At 39.4% G+C, this 17,634-nt stretch overlaps 1 long non-coding RNA gene across 1 annotated transcript; it reads left to right on the top strand.

The window, feature by feature from the left end:
• Positions 1 to 8,914: 8,914 nt before the first annotated feature.
• LOC119618504 (uncharacterized) lies at positions 8,915 to 14,903 on the top strand. Its single transcript, XR_005234806.2, has 3 exons — positions 8,915 to 9,068; positions 12,851 to 12,950; positions 14,736 to 14,903. It is a non-coding gene; the product is annotated as an uncharacterized lncRNA (long non-coding RNA).
• Positions 14,904 to 17,634: the final 2,731 nt, after the last annotated feature.

Here is a 17,634-nt window from a genome sequence, read left to right on the forward strand (position 1 = left end):
GTTTGATGACTCTCTTCCCTATCGGGCTGCAATCTCTCTAGTTCAGTGCTGCGTATCTAGCAACCAGCACATTTTCAGGAAAGAAAAGTGGAATGCATGAATATATGTTTTAGTTAAATGATTACAGGCTCGAGTTAAAATCTTGAATCCATTTTTTTTTTATCTTCTGGCAGAGCAGCAAATATCATTACATACTAGCTCAGCTCAAATGTGTTTATCAGATTAGCAGAAAGCAAGGTGTGAAGGAAGAGTAACACCACAGACAAGTAAGCGTTTTCTGTGGCGGGGCTAGGATGGAATAGTGGATGGTGGATGCCTGAAAGGGTGACGCAAAAGAGCACACCAAAAGGGGAAAGAAAAGATGCAGAAATCAACTTTATAGCATCTTGGGAATAACTTGGGCTTCAGAGTCAGAAATATCTGAACCTGAATCCCAGCTCTGCCATGTATAAGCCAATTAATTAATCTGAGTCAATATCTCCTTGCTGTGATTTGAAGAAAATAATACTACATAGAAAGAGTGAGGATTTTTCTTTTTTTCTTTCTTTTTTTCTTTTTTTTTTTTTTTTTTCTGAGGTGGAGTTTCGTTTGTGTTGCCCAGGCTGGAGCGGAATGGCGCAGTCTTGGTTCACTACAGCCTCTGCCTCTCGTGTTTAAGCAATTCTCCAGCCTCAGCCTCCAAAGTAGCTGGGATTACAGGCACATGCCACCATGCCTGGCTAATTTTTTTGTATTTTTGGTAGTGACGGGGTTTCATCATGTGGGGCAGGCTGGTCTTAAACTCCTGACCTCAGGTGATCCACCCACCTCAGCCTCCCGAAGTGCTGGGATGACAGGCATGAGCCACCACGCCCTGTCTGAGGATTTTTCTTTGAAATGGCAGGAAAATTCTTAGCCGAATTGTTAGTTTCCTTCTCTCTAACTCCAGAAGGACACACTTTCCTCTTATGTTTATTATGCATTCAGTGTATCATGCAGGAAAATTTATGGTGAATAAATTGAATGTAAATTGTGTATTAGTCAAGATTCCAGCAGAATACAAAAACCATGCTATGTAGTTCGAGAAACGTTTTTATACAAGGAACTAGTTAAAATGGTATTAACAGAGTTGGAAATATAAACAGAGAAGTCAAGACAGCAAAAAGGTAAGTGGGGATAGGAAGCTGCTCCCCAGGCTGGAGGATCAAAGAAAGCAGGCGAAACCTCTGCTGGAACACAGCTGCTGGGGGAGAAGAGTGGGAGCTGTACCGTGGAGGGAGAGGCTGCCAGAGGGAAAGAGCTCCAGTCCACCAAAGAGGCCACTCAAAGCACAGAGAAGGGGGAAGATGCACTGAATTTCCTCTTCCTCCCTCCTTCCACTCTCTAGCTGAAGGCCAACGGCCAGGGGCTCCTGGGAATTGCAGTTTGCAGAGTCAGACTTCTGAGACTAAAAACAGAGAGTAGAAAGCCAGCAAATAGACCTGAGTACAACAGGCAAATGACTGGCACAAATGGCAAACAAGGGTAATGAGAAGTGATTTACTTGAACTCTGCTACCAATGACAAGAGAACTCCTTAGCTATGGTGAAACGCCATAGACCAACACAAGAAGGATTATTAATAACAGTAATTTCACTTTTTGTGCTTTACAAAGCATTTTCAAAAGGTAAAATGGGATAATGGAAAGAAAACAAGCTTGGAAGGAAATAGCCTTGGTGTGTAAACAATTTAAACACCAAGATGTACAAAAGTAAAGCAAGTGTCTTATAATATTTTTTCCACTTCAAAATAAATGACCACTGTTACCAAGTTGTTAAAAATCTTATAGAAATTATTGATATATATGTCAAATAGATGTGTATAGAGATATACAACTTATAAAAAAATGCTAGACATATGGTTTTGAAACTTTGTACCCACTTCAAAATATATCTTTGTCCTCTTAATCACATATATAATTTAATCTTCACTATTTTAGTGGCTGCAGAGTATGTTACCGTATACTCAGATCACAATTCACTTACCCAATTGCCTATTGGGAGTCATTTGTAGTATTTTTAATTTTTTTTCTACTGCAAATAAGGTTGGAAAGAGTACGTTTGTATAAATACTGGCAGGATAAAGTTCTAAAAGTGGAATTGCTGGGTCAGAGAGTAAAGGGTTGTAAATTTTAATATATATTACTAAAAGGCATTCCAAATTTTCCTTCAATTTATATTCTCTTCAAGAGTAGATAGAGAACTTTTTTCATATATTCCTGACAACACCATGGTTTTTAAAATCATATCTAACCATTTGAAACATACACACATGAGAAAAAAAATTCCATAATTATTATTATTTGCATGTCTTCATTGGTTAGGTTTAACACATAAGAGCACTTGGGCAGTTACTATTTTTCGTGAACTGCCAATTCATATCCTATGCCAAGTTTTCCATTAGGTGATTTAAAAAATATGTTTGCTGATTTGTAAAATATAACAAACTTTATCTAAGGTTGTTAGGTGTTGCAAATTTTTTTTCTTTATTTGCCTTTAGTCTTCTGGATTTTTATGTTGTTTGCATGCAGAAATTTGCCATTTACAAGCTGTAGAGCCTTGAGCAAGTCAATTAAATGTAACTTGCCTCTTATTAATTTATTCATCTGAAAATGGGGAATAACGATATGCTCTTCGCATGTTTGAAGCATCTCTCAGATCACCTGTATAAATTTTCTTTGACTAGAACGTAAGTAGTCACTTTTATTGTTAAACATTTTTTTATGTTACAACATCTTATTTGAAATAAGTAACAACTTTCTGAAGTGGGTATGGTGGATCTTCATATCCTCATTTTACAAATCAAAAGCTGACACTCAGAAACTTTTCCTGAGTCTATTATAATCAGACAACTGTAAATGATACTGGTGGGCTGGGGGAGGTCCCCAAACGCTAGTGGGACTTTGACCCCAGCCAGTGTCCAGGTCCTTGGCACCATCATGAGAAGGAATTCAAGGATGAGTCAGAAAATAGTGCAAGTATGGAGATTTATTGCAAGTGAAAATTACATACCCAAGAAAGAAGAGTGTGGAGTTCTCAAGAGAGACTCACTCAGTAGAGTTTGGGGTTTCTATCTTTATGGTTTTCTTTAACCAAAGGGTGGGATATTCATGAAAAGTCCTGGAAAAAGTTGATTTCTCAGAACTGTGGCGCCACCCTTTTTTCACAACAAATGTGAGTGTTCTCGGAACTGTCATGCACTGGTGGGTGTGTGATTATGTTAATGAGTATACAATGAAGTCCTAGGTGAAACCAAGGTCAAATCCAGTGCCATGTTGGTTCCAGTTGATCTTAGCCAGCTTTGTCCACGCCCTGGTTTTTCAGGATCTTACCAGTCCCTAGCTTCTGCAGCTATTTCAAAGTTTCCTTTTGCTAGTAATGTGAAAATGCTGCCTGGAATTTTCTATTCTCCTGCAACCACCTTGTATTATTCCTGACACGTTAAAATTTAGAGATTCAATTTTTGGTTCATGGTATAAAAAATAAATGCACTTACCATTTTACCACTATGCTTTTTGGTGGTTGGACGTTAAGACCAAAAGGAAAGATCCTCTACGACTTATGAAAAGAAAAGACTCCTGCAGGGCTATGTTAATAGTCAGTTGAGACAGAAGCAAGGTGGACATTACAGGGTTTTTTCAAATTTGTTTTAACTAACACACAAAGATGTTTAATCACTGAGGCTGTGAATATAGTGAATAGTGAAAGGAGGGAGGGATAGTTATGAGGTCTTTTTCAGGTGCATTTTATAGCATAATCTTCCATTCAGCTCCTGTTTACTGCCTAAAGTGACAGCCTGGTCTTCATACATGCAAAAAGACAATTATTTATTGTGCACAAATTTCTTCAACCAAACTTTAAGAAACAGGATGTCTGAATACAGAAAACTGATATTTTTCAAAAATATCATGTTGGAATATGCAATCTTATTTCTTAGCTTTTCATCTCCTATTCCGGGAAAGTCACCTGTGACTGGAAAGAAGATTTAATAATGAAGGTTGATCATGTAGAAAAAGAAAAACATACACATAAAAATGCAAATGCCCGGCATATAGGACATTATCAGTAAGCCAGATGAAAGTTTAAGCACTTCAAATATCCTAGGGACTTCAGTTGCTCTAATAAAATGGAAATGCTTCCAGACATATGCTTAGAGAGATTATTTCAAGCTTTATATAGATGTAAAACGTTTTAGTTGTAGAGGCAAGAATGGAAGCCTAGGCTGGGTGCAGTGGCTCCTATCTGTAATCCCAGCACTTTGGGAGGCCAAAGTGGGCAGATCACCTGAGGTCAGGAGTTCAAGACCAGCCTGGCCAACATGGTGAAACCCCATCTCCACTAAAAATACAAAAAATTAGCTGGGAGTGGTGGTGGGCGCCTGTAATCCCAGCTACTCGGGAGGCTGAGGCAGGACAATCACTTGAACCCAGGAGATGTAGGTTGCAATGAGCCAAGATCGCACCATCGCACTCAACCCTGGGGGACAAGAGCAAAACTCTGTCTCAAAACAAAAACAAAACAAACAAACAGAGAATGGAAGCCTAAAGCCGATGAGACTAATAGCTTCTGAAACTTCACACAGACACTAAAGATTTTTCACAAAAATATAAGGCAAGCCCTGTGGTTCTGCACTGAAGAGAGACATAGCTGTTTGGGTACTTGGAAGGTGGAACAAGCCATTAAAAGGAGAAGCCACTGCCGGCAGGCACTGTTATGGTCTTCAGAACATCTTTGGAAATAAGAACGTATCTCCATTATGGTCCATTGCACTAACTCTTCCAGAGAAGTGCCACCTTGGAAAACCACCCGCATGGTAGACTTTACAACAAAAGCTAGAGACTTTTAAACTTTATAACTTTATTGGAAGTAAATTTTAAACAATTAAAGATGCATGATTCTTCAGTCAAGAAATATGTTAATGTATTTTAGAAACCTATTTATCTGGCCAAACATCGGCCTGAGTTTGCCAAGAGGCAGGAAGATCTGTCAGACAGGGTGAAGTTAGGTGTTTCAGCTTTGATCTGGTCTAGGGAGAGTCTGAGCTGCCTCTATTCAATCTACACAAGTACAGACCTCAGAGGCTTTCCCTACTACATCATTACTATCTGTCTAGGTGTCTGGAGACCTTCTGTCTCCAAAGGGGTTGAGTTTCCTGCGGTACTAAAAGATGGGTTGTTCATATAAGAAGGAAGACACAGTCTCAGTCCATAGATGGGGATCACTATGATTGAATGTGATTCTACTGTCAAAGAATGGTGGGAGAGCCTTCTTTAATGGCCATGGAAACTGTGTTTAACTTGTCATCTCGGTACAAGCAATCACATTTCCTCTAATGGAAACGTATGTGATAGTTTATGGGTTATTTCTTGGTTTCCATGTAGTTTTCAGCACTGTGGAGACTGATTGCTCAGGTACAGACAGTACCTGGATGTTGATACTCCTCCTATCATTCAGATCTGCTTCTCTAGGACTAGATCACTGATCCCTGCTCACAACATGCTCTTCTGTCTTTTGTCTTCTTTCCGTAAACTCTTCATTTAGAAGACTATGGTCGAGATAGCCAGGATCTTCAGCTATTCTTCAAGAGCCAATTTTTTTTTTTTTTCTCTTTTTTTTTTTTAAAGGAGTCTCGTTCTGTTGCCCGGGCTGGAATGCAGTGGCGCGATCTCGGCTCACTGCAAGCTCCACCTCCCGGGTTCACGCCATTCTCCTGCCTCAGCCTCCCGAGTAGCTGGGACCACAGGCGCCCGCCACCATGCCTGGTTAATTGTTTTTGTAGTTTTCAGTAGAGACGGGGTTTCACTGTGCCAGTCAGGATGGTCTCGATCTCCTGACCTTGTGATCTGCCAGCCTCGGTCTTCCAAAGTGCTGGAACTACAGGTGTGAGCATCCGCGCCCGGCCCAAGAGCCACGCTTTTTGTCCCAACCTAGATATTAAGTCTAAATGGCAACAATTTTTTTTGATTTTTTATTTCTCCTACTTTTTTTCACTAAGGCAATAGCTATAGGATATGGAATTTGTGGAATGGAATTGGACCTGGAAGTTCACAGGAAACAGAAAAATACATGGACTGGAAACACAATTGCTAGTGTATTAAATTTGTACTCTGCCTCATATTCATTTTAAGAATTTGAGGCTATTTTTTGTGATTAAAACTTAAGGAAAATTGCAGACTACAGACTTGCCCGGTTTATATTTGAGCTTTTAAGAGACTATACTTCAAAAGTAGCGTGGACTAATAGTAATGCTTCAAACCCATAAACATCCTCATTTGAACATTATGTCAGAGAGGGTTGGATGGAACTTGTTCTGTCACATGGTTGTTGTTAGAATAAAGCAGAGAGAGTAGAGAGAGTTCCACAGTCTGGATGCATTGTGCTTTTGAAAAGAAAAAGGAAGGTTACCTGCAGTAAGCCTTCCCACCAGAGAGCAATCGCAATGTCCAGTTGGTTCTCATGCCTTTGATCGTTCTTGACTATATCTAGCTCTCCTGCTGAGTTCTTGTCTCAGGCTCACAGATTCATATTAACTCAGGCTGCAGTGAGGCAGATTTCTCTTACTGAGAGGGAGCTGTTTTGATCTGTGCACTTTATCTTTAAAAGGTTTCCTGAAAGCCTATCTTGCAGCATTTCCCAAATCATGTTCCACAGGATCCTGGTATCCAGTGAGATGTAAAAATGTGTTGCATAGATAAAAGGGATCTGTAGTCAAACTATTCAGTGATATTCTGCAAACTTTACCTCTTATCATAAAGATTCAGAATTCAATTAACATATAAAAGGTTCAGAGAAAATCTACATAAAAGAAACCTGTCTAACTTTGATAAACCCCGGTATTTCCCAAATTTTGCAAACACAATCTTAGTTTTATTCATCTAGTATCAATAAACATCACATGAACCACATTTTGCAAAAGGCTGCTGTATATATATATGACATAATTTATTCAGATATTTGATTCCACATACCCCTTTCAATAAAGATAGCAAGTATTTCTATGTAGGACAAAAATCATAAAATATTCAGAAGCATGAAAATATTTTTTACTTGTGGAAACTTTACACACTAACTTCAGAACTTTAAGTGGTCCTTGAACAACCTGGACTGCTAATGTTTAAAGGCTGTGACACCATTAAAATGTATTTGTATTTACATCACCTTCATTATAAAAGCCATCGACCCTCTTTAATATAAGGGGCTCAAGTAAGAGGTAGATTCAGCTAAGTCAGGAGCAGATGAACCACATAGAATTGTGCTGCATGGTACCCTACGCTCAGAGTGAGATTATGAGGATTGCGAAGATTGAAGCCCAAGGGTAAGGCAAGCTGGCGGACAAACTAAGCAGGCAGTAAGGAGCCAGTGGAGCTCAGCCACAGGAAAGCAAGTTAAAGCAACAGATCAAATTCTAGGATCCTGGAAAAATGCAAACAAACACTAGAACAGAAGGTTAGGTAAGGTGGGGAGAGGGGCAGACACACAGAAACACGGGTGCAGGAGCACAGGCAGGCTGAAGAGCAGGCACGTGCACTAATAAAAAAGACCTAGCAGCACATGTCTGCTACAATAAACAACTTTCATAGGAAAGCCTTCCTCTCAGGACAGTCGATGATGGCAGGCAGGGCTATTCCAAAGACGGAGGGCTGTGGCTGTTAAGTAGCTCATCTGGATAAGGAGGGAAAAAGACAAGCGCAACAATTATATGATAAGGCAGGAATCAACCGAATGTTTACTTGTGTTTAGAGGAAGCAGGATTTGATTACTTTTATGGGTGACTCATTTTAATTATCATTTATAATATAATTCCAGTTTTACATTTTTTATGTACAAAATTATAACAAGTTATAGGATGAAAATACCCATATCAATGAACAGGCTAAGTATGCCCATCATATATGTGTCCTTTATGAGAGATGACAAAGTAAATATTAAAATGTTAACCAATGCCGATATCAACAAAAGCCAATATCAACAAATACAAATGTCAATGCAAAGAGTCAGACTTAGAGTGGACATCACTGTGCATAAGAATTGCATATAAAATGTTAAGCATTTTTCATATACATAACTGTAATACAATTTATTTGAATTGAGTGGTGTCTTATGGTTTTTAAGTTTTTATTTTTATTTTTATGAAGTTTATTTTAAATTTAGTAAAACATTTGATTCTAACCCATAGGTCATTATTAATACAAATTATGTAGTATTCACCATGTTACTCTTTTGAGGGATGTGCAAGCTGTACAAAACAGTAATAACAATGGCTTTGCCATTAGTCTGGTTAGGAGAGGCACTAGGGTCAATCCCTGCCAAATACTACTCAATACATCCTTACATCGTTGGTCCTGCAACGATGTCCATGTCCTACTTCCTAGAACCTGTGCATGTGTTAGGTTATGTGGCACAGGGGAATTAGGTTGCAGAAGGAATTAGGTTGCTAATGAGGTAAACTTGAGATGAAATTATCTTGAATTATCTTGGATTATTTAGGTAGGCCAATTGTAATCATGGAGCTCTTCAAAGTGAAAGTTGGAGGCAGGAGACACAGAGAGAACTAGAGGGAGAAGCAGAGAATGGGTAGCGTGGGAAGAACACAGCTGATTTTGCTGGTGTTAAGACAGACAAAGATGTCACAAACCTGAATGGGGCACTCTCTAGAACCCGGAAAGGGCAGAGAAACAACTTCTCCTGGAGTCTCAAGAAGGAACACGGCCTTCCTGACACGTTGATTTTAGCCCAGTGTGACCCGTTTCAGAATTCCGACCTCCAGAATAGTAAAGAATAAATTGTTGTTGTCTTAAGCCACTGTGTTTGTGATGATTTGTTCTGGTAATTATGGTGCCATAGAATCTTCTTATGCCACCAGAGTTTCATTATCTTCCTGCTGATGGCAGAAGTGCAAAAGAGTGAGGAGAAGCCCCCAACGCTCTTAAAGCCTCAGCCCAGGCCTGTCACCTCTACTTAGCTTACTATCAGTGAGGTGAGGAAATACACATCACCTTCTGTGGAAAGAACGTCAAAGTCATACAGCTAAAGACGTGGAGACAGGGAAGGGTAAAGTCTTGGACACAGTAAAACAACTTACTGCAGGGGACATCTTACTGCGGTAACATCTTACTGCAGTCACGCATTCATAACTCTTATGAATGGAGATTAACTACTAAATGTTCCCCATCTTAAATTAGAATTCAGGCATTCCTTCCTTTAAAATGAACACCATGCTGCACTCATTATATTGGAAAATCGTGAAACTTGAACAATTTTACTGCTACACGGGAAGGGTGAAAACGATTTGTTTGCGGGGCATTTGCACTGGTACAGCCATTCCAAAGAGCAATCGAGTGACACTTATTGAAATTAATAATGTATTTTATATATTCTGTCTCCCAGCAAGGCCTGTCTGTCCATCCCTCAGGAAAATTCAAAAAGTTGTACAACAAAACAGACACAGGTGAGGGGAAATGTATTGAAGTGTGGCTAAATGTTGCAAAGAGTACCCCACTGGTAGGAGAACAAAGTACAAGATGTGTCAGAGGCATATTATGGCTTATGTCATATACTATGTGGCAGTGAAGAGTAATGAGTGAGAGGCACATACAGAAACATGTATAGATTACAGAAACATATGTTGAGTGGGAAAACAGAGAGAGAGGGAAATCTCACAGCATAATACCATCTATGCATAATTAGGTGCCCACATAGCACTGTGTAGTTTTCAAGCATCTGTAATTATCTAAATAAATATGTAGCAGGTGGATTGCAACAAAATATATTAAATACACAAATAGGTGCCTATGTGGGGGTTTGGAAATGGGATTGAAAAAAACAGGAAACTCAAAAGATTCTTAAAAGAGAGGCCCTGACAAATGGATGATGACAATAGTAACTCATAAACTAGTACTGGCTAAAGCAAATTCTGCACACCTGATCCTTAAAAGCGTGGGAGGGAGAGAGGAAGAAAGGGAAAGAGAGAATCTAAGGGGAGACTCCAGGAAAGAAGTAGAGGAGGTATTTGGCAGTCAGGTAACAGCTTCATAAAGCAGCTAAGTTTCTACATCACGGTTCTTATTTTCTATTAATTTTTTTATTTGGGAGGAGATATCAATGCTTTCTAGCCTTCCTTAATAGCACTGTGTGTATATGTGTGTGTGTGTAGCAGCACTCATATATATATATGAAACGTCTCTGTGAAATTTCTCTATAGCTGTTTCATTTCTCTCAACTGTTCTTAGTAAGTAGTTTCTGAGAGCTATTTGACTTCGAGGGTTAATTTTTAAACCTACATTTCAAGGTTTTCCTTTTCCAAATGCATCTTTCGTGTGAATAAATATGGCAGAATGAGGCAGCTGAAAGGATCAGTTACCTTGGGTGTGTCCTCAATCATGGAAACTTTTCTCTGCAGGATGGAAATTGCTTTCATCTTTCAAAGTAAAGCGATGGAGAGAAGGCTGGGCCAACCAGGCTGTTGAGAAATTAGAGAAAATCTCAGTCTTTCGATGAGAGGGACAATTGAAGAAGCTTCCCAGGCTGCAGCTACTGTGATGCCATTGTGTTGGCTTCAGAAGTTAGCTACACCTCATGCTGCTGCCGTCCATGCTGACTGCAGTCCCCTGGGCATGTTTACGTTTTATCTGAGTTCTTAGCACTCATTTTTTCTGGCATTCAGGTTTCACGTCTGTAACCATTCTTGCCAGAGGTAGAGGCTTTGTCAAGATTGAGGACTATGCTGGACACACAGTAATTCCATTATCACCAGATAAATTAGTAATGAATGAACACATGATGCTCTGCTCTCTCTCTCTCTTTCTCTCTCTCTCTGTAAACACACACACACACATATACATCATACATATATTTCCCCTGGAGATCTATTCTGTCATTTCTCTTACTACCATTCACTCCCTTCCCATTTCTGCTGGAATCCTGCATCACCAGCCTGCCTCTCTCATTCTTGCCAAAGCTCCACCGCCTGTGGGTCTCCACCAGCCTCTCTCTTCAGCTTGCTCAAGACCAAGATGCAGGAGCTGCAGCATTCAGGTAAATTATGTAGGGAAGGGTAGGATATGATGGGAAACCAAAGCAGAGACCCTTTTCTCCTAGAATATCCTGGCCTGGATTACCAATATTTTTGGCATTTAGGCACTCACTGGACTGGCAGGGCAGGGTATAAACGGGGCTGGCTGCTTGCCAAGCTGTTATCTCCCTTAACCAGTCTGTCAGCAGTTCTCAGGGAAAACACAAAATCTTTTCCACAAAGGTGCAGAGAACGCACTCTGATTGTATTTCATCATTTTAAAAGAAAAGACGATTACTTCAAAGAGGTAACTATGCTGCTGATGGGATTTCAGGCTTTAGTAGACACAATATTTTAAAAATCAAGAGCATTTCCACACATAAGAAAACAGACAGATGTGCCCAAACATTGCCTCTCTTTCAACCCATTTCAAATGAGGAGCAGGATTAGCACTTCTCAGAGTTCAGGGTAAGTAATCCACTCACCAAGGTGTCCGTAAACAATGTGCAGGAGTAGGAGGAAGGGTTTCATGTTACCCAGTGGATCTCATTTTACTTCAAAATTTCACCTCTGACTCTACCCTCAATCCTCCACAAATGTACCTTGGTCCTTTCTCCCAATCTCCAAACTTGCCACTGGCACCCCTCTGGCCTAACAACAAGGCTTTCCAAATACCTAGGCTCCCCCTCCTCAGAAGACAAGGAGAGTTTTCTGTCACACATAAAACAGGTCAGGCTGTGAGATAAGAACTGGAAAGTTGGGCTTTTTTTCTTTGTGTATGTAAATTCTTAGTTGAATATGCATGGAATGTTAAAAAAGACTCTTCGTGGATATTTACCAGTTCAAATGCTTTTTCCAGATTGTTTTCCAGCATGAAAAAAAAAAAAAAAAAAAAAAAAGCAATTGCAACCAGCCTTAAATTAGAATTAAAAACAGATACTTTTAAAAAGTGTATGTAAAAAAGCTCTAGGTTACTGAGATTCTTTAATCACGACAACTTTAAAATGTGCCATCTGTGGGCAGCAATAGGGTTCTCATCAGTTGAAAGGTGAAGGTTAATCGTAAGCCGCTGAAGAGCTGACTCCAAGCTTAGCTCTGAGTGGAGAATGTATTACATAGTCATGATCTTATTTAGCATGCAGGGTAAATCGCCTCATTAGGAATATAATGTGAAGGAGATTCACAACTTTTCCAACAGGGTCAGAGGGGTCAACTAAGGGAAAAAAGGGGGGCAGTCGTGGAAATAAGACTCTGACTCACTGTGGGTGTATACTTGTCTAGTGCCTATAAACTTACTCATTTTAAGAATGATATCTGTCGAGAAAGGAGAAAAGGCCCCATGAGAAGGTGAAGACCCAGAAAAACCTTTCAGAGGTTTGTCCCAGAGGTCATAGATATGAAATGCAGTCATAGACAGCCAGTTGAGGGAGTATGAAAGGCAAGGGTGAGAAAGGGTAGCAAGAGGTAACAATCGCTTCAATTAACAGTAGCTTTCATTAACCCTGAGCTGGCCCTCAGCACAGGTGGGAGGAAAGGAAAGGTGGTTTTCTTTCGTCCAGTTTTCTTTCTTTATCCTGTAAGAAATCTTTTCCTTTACTCATGGCCCAGAATAATTTCTACCCTGAATGGCCCAAATCCAAACTTTCAGCACAGTAATCTTTATGAAACTCCTCTGATGGCGTAGGGCTCATTTTGGGTATGATCTTGACCTTTCCATCTTTGCCAAGGTTGCCTGCTTCCTCTAGGGCAGTCACGGCTTATCCTTTCTGGCTCCTCTTTTACCACCTTCTACTGGAATTTACCTGACCTCCTCTTCTCACAGCTTGGCAGGCTCTAGAGAGACTGACCTCTGCAGATGGTTTAAAGGGAGAAGCATGAGGGTGGGTTCACAGTTCACAGGGCTGCCAATCAGGCCTGTGAAGGTAAGAAATGCATTCTAGCAGTGGTCTCCTGGAGGCTGCACTTCCTGTTGCTTTCTCCCACAAAACAATGACTTTTTTTTCTTTATTTTTTTTGAGACAGGGTCTCTCTCTGTCACCCATGCTGGAGTGCAGTGTGTGATCTCGTCTCACTGCAACCCGCCACCTCCCGGGCTCCCGTGATCCTTCTGCCTCACCTTCCTGAGTAGCTGGGATTATAGACATGTGCTACCGGGCATGCCCAGCTAATTTTTGTATTTTTAGTAGTAGTAGAGATGGGGTTTCGCCATTTTTCCCAGGCTGGTCTCAAATTCCTGACCTCAAGTGAGCCGCCCACCTCAGCCTCCCAAAGTGCTGGGATTATAGGCGTGAGCCACTGTGCCTAGCCTTAAAAGAATGGTTTTAATAGACATTTCAGAGATGCTGGGTTCTATTTAGGTACAAGGGACAAAAGATAATACTCTTGGCTTCAGGTAAAAAGGATAATGAAGAAGCAGTTTTTCTAGGCTTGGAACTATTTTTCTAAGACATAGAAGAGACAAGGTTTTAAGGGTTCCTAAAATACCAATAGATATTAAAGAGAGTAATGCCTTTTCCATCATCATATCCCTCAGAAAGGAGTATCCAATAACTTAGGAGGTAAATCTCTCATGTTTCAATATTGAGAATTGATAGTGTTAACTTATCAAGCAATCAAATTTCTTACATAATAATGGCATTTAAAGATGCTGGGAAACTTTCAGGAACTACTTAATTTTACTCAACTCTATCTGTGACTCTGGCAAAATAACTTTGCTAATTTTAAAAAGAGGTAAAAATGATCTCACATGTATGTAACATTAACCACTATAATAGGGTAAGAATGAAGTTAGGGAACTTGAAGATTGCAGAGTACTTGCAATGAAGTTAGGGAACTTGAAGATTGCAGAGTACTTGCAGTGAAGTTAGGGAACTTGAAGATTGCAGAGTACTTGCAGTGAAGTTAGGGAACTTGAAGATTGCAGAGTACTTGCAGTGAAGTTAGGGAACTTGAAGATTGCAGAGTACTTGCAGTGAAGTTAGGGAACTTGAAGATTGCAGAGTACTTGCAATGAAGTTAGGGAACTTGAAGATTGCAGAGTACTTGCAGTGAAGTTAGGGAACTTGAAGATTGCAGAGTACTTGCAGTGAAGTTAGGGAACTTGAAGATTGCAGAGTACTTGCAGTGAAGTTAGGGAACTTGAAGATTGCAGAGTACTTGCAATGAAGTTAGGGAACTTGAAGATTGCTTTGCGTGTAGACAGGGAACTATAAAAATGTCACCACTGAGTAAAAATGACCGAGACTTTAGTTCCAACTCCTCTGTGGAAGCTTGTCCTTTTAATTTCAGTGTCCTGATTTTTAAAAGAGAGTAAACTACAGGGTCTTAAGATTTAATCCATTTTGTCATTTTTAGTCATTCCATAAGTTATACTGTGGCATTTGAATAATGTGTTCCTGGCATGTGATGAGCAAAATGTGTAATATACACAGAAACAAAAATAAGGCAAGTAGGTCTCTAGAGAGCAGCCATTGGCCATTTCAGAGTCTAAGGTCTTTACCAGTCAAGAAAACTGTTTGGTTTCCATTGTAGCCTGGTGGCTGGCAGATAATCCCTGCCTTATTCTGTGAGAAAGAAAAAAAAGTCAGAGAGTTAAGAATGTGATAATAAGGAGATATTATAAAATTATTTTCTGACTATAGTACTAAACATCCTAATTCCAACTGTAAAGATCATTGTTGGTAGCTAATGTAACTTTTATTCCATAGAAAACTCAACAGTCTAAAAGAATGTAGGGAGACAGAACCCAACCTAGAAGAAATGGACAAATTCCCAGACACATCAAGGAATTCCTAGACAACCTATCAAAACTGAATCATGATTAGATAGAAAATCTGAACAGACCAATATAAGTAAAGAGATTAAAGCAGTAATAATACAAAGATTAGCCAGGCGTGGTGGTACATGCCTGTAACCCCAGCTACTCAGGAGACTGAGGCAGAAGAATCGCTTGAACCCTGGAAGTGGAGATTCCAGTGAGCCAAGATTGCACCACTACTCTCCGGCCTGGGTAACAGAATGAGACTCTGTCAAAAGAAGAAGAAGAAGGAGAAGGAGAAGGAGAAGGAGGAGGAAGAGGAAGAGGAAGAGGACTCCAGCAAAAAAAGCTGCTGGAATTAATAAATGAATTCAGTAAAGTTACAGGATATATAATTGACATGGTTTGAATTTTTGTCCCCGCCCAAATCCCATGTTGAATTGTAATCCTGAACACTGGAGGAGGGGCCTGGTGGGAGGTGATTGAATCTTGGGGGCAGATTTCCTCCTTGCTGTTCTCATGATAGTGAGTGAGTTCTCACGAGATCAGGGTTTTTTTAAAAGTGTGTAGCACCTCTCCCTTTGCTCTCTTCCTCTTTCTCTGGCCATATAAGATGTGCCTGCTTCCCCTTCACCTTCTGCCAAAATTGTAAGCTTCCTGAGGCCTCCCCAGTCATGCTTCCTGTACAGCCTGTGGAACTGTGAGTCAATTAAACTTCTTTTCTTTATAAATTACCCAGTCTCAGGTAGTTCTTCATAGCAATGTGAGAACAGACTAATACAATAATCAATACACAAAAATTAGTAGCATTTCTATACACTAATAGCAAACTATCTGAAACAGAAATCAAGAAAAACATCCCATTTATAATAGCTACAAAAAGTAAAAATAAAATACTTTGGAATGAATTTAACCAGGGAGGTAAAAGACTTACACGCTAATTAAAACAAACAAACAATTTACTAGGCGTGGAGGCACATGCAAGTAGTCGTAGCTACTCAGGAGGCTGAGGCAGGAGAATTGCAGGAGCCTAGGAGTTCAAGACTGCAGTGAGCTTGTTCACATCATTGCACTCTTACCTGTATGCAGAGTGAGACCCCTGTCTCTTAAAAGGTAAAAAAAAAAAAAAAACCTCAATCTGTACTCCACTATTTTCCCACCCAAACTTTTTCCCTCCATCAGTATTCAGACCAGGTAGAAACGTGGCAGGCTATGGTACAGATGATATATTTTGAAGTAGCCCCATGACTGCCCAATCCTATTACCTTCAACTCCTTCATGCTGTATACATTATTAGTTCATTCTATGTTCCTGTATCTACTCATGGATCAAAATGCACAGAAATTGCAAGGCAAGAAGAAACAGGAGGTCACGCATCTACTCTTAAGAAGTGTATTCTGAACAAGAAAAATGCCTCAGTTAATGCTAGAAATTTTAAGACGTGTGGTGGCAATGAATGTTAGAGATTAAAAATGTGTTTGATTAGTTCAAATGATCAGGAAAGCGATGCATAAGAGATGTAAAAGATCCTACCTCAATTCAGACAGAGACATACTACATGAAAACCTTCCAGGCACTCAGATCACTCCTGAGTGACCCCTTCCATAACTTCATTCATCACCGTATCTGACACAAAGTTCCCATTTTCTGATTGCTTCCTCTTAAACAATTAGTGGTAGCATTCCAGGTAAGAAAGTGGATCACTGGACTTATTGCAACTGTTAGAATGTCATGCTCTTCTTTTAGAGTATTGTTTATAAATTCTCATCATTTCCAAAATCCCAAATTTGAGCATTATAATATCTCCCAACTGGTTCAAACTCAAATTGATCCTGACCACAAGAAGAAAGACAAAATGTAGATAATAAACTGTCCTAATTTGGATAAACTACAAAAGTCTGTAAGTTTCCTGTCCTGTAAAATGGGAATAATGATACTTTTACAGAGCCACATGATAATAAAATGAAATGAAGCATATAGTGCACCACTTGAAAGAGAATAAAATCTAAATAAAGTTGCATTTATTCTTACTAAAAGAAAATAAACTAAGAAATAATCATTTGATAGTATTCAAAGCAGTATTCAAATCACAGTATACAGCCTTAAACATGTTTTAGTATTTAACAATATGGAATGGAAATAAACTAAGCATTAACCTAGAGAAGTTAGAAAAATATATTAACCACAAAAAGTCAGAAAAGTATTCGTAGAAATTATTACATAAAAAGAAAAACTGTAAAATTAATATCGTTTCCATGCTAATACTTTGAAACATCTCATTAAGTGCAGAGAGTATTTTCCAGTTTCATCAATCAAATGCAGAAAACTCAAATCTACATTAGCATATAAAAAGCATACAAACTCGGATTCTGAGGAAATTAATTATGGGAATAGAATAATATTTAATATTAAATTATAAAATATCATTAATAATTTTCCTAGAAAATATTACAAGACTGTAACTGACACAAGAAGCGGAAAACTTCACTAATCCAATAACTGCCCCAAAGTCCACCTGGTTCTGTCCATTTCTACCATTGCTCCTCCAGTCCATGGGTTGGTAAACTTTTTCTGTAAAAGGTCAGATGGTAAATATTTTAGGCTTTGCAAGTCATACAGGCTCTGTTGCAACTACTCGGTTTCATCATTGTAACTAACATGAAAGCAGCCATGGACACTAAATGAATGAGCTGGGCTGTGTTCCTATAAAACTTTATTTATAAAACAAGTAAGAGTCCAGATTTGGTCTGGGAGCCACGGCTTGCAGACTCTTGATCTAGTCCTAGTTACTACCATCACGCCGCTTAGATTATGTCCATAATCTTCCAAATAGTTTGCTTACATCCACT

This window comes from Chlorocebus sabaeus, chromosome 18 (genome assembly GCF_047675955.1).
Source record: "Chlorocebus sabaeus isolate Y175 chromosome 18, mChlSab1.0.hap1, whole genome shotgun sequence".
NCBI classification, from domain to species: Eukaryota; Metazoa; Chordata; class Mammalia; order Primates; family Cercopithecidae; genus Chlorocebus; species Chlorocebus sabaeus.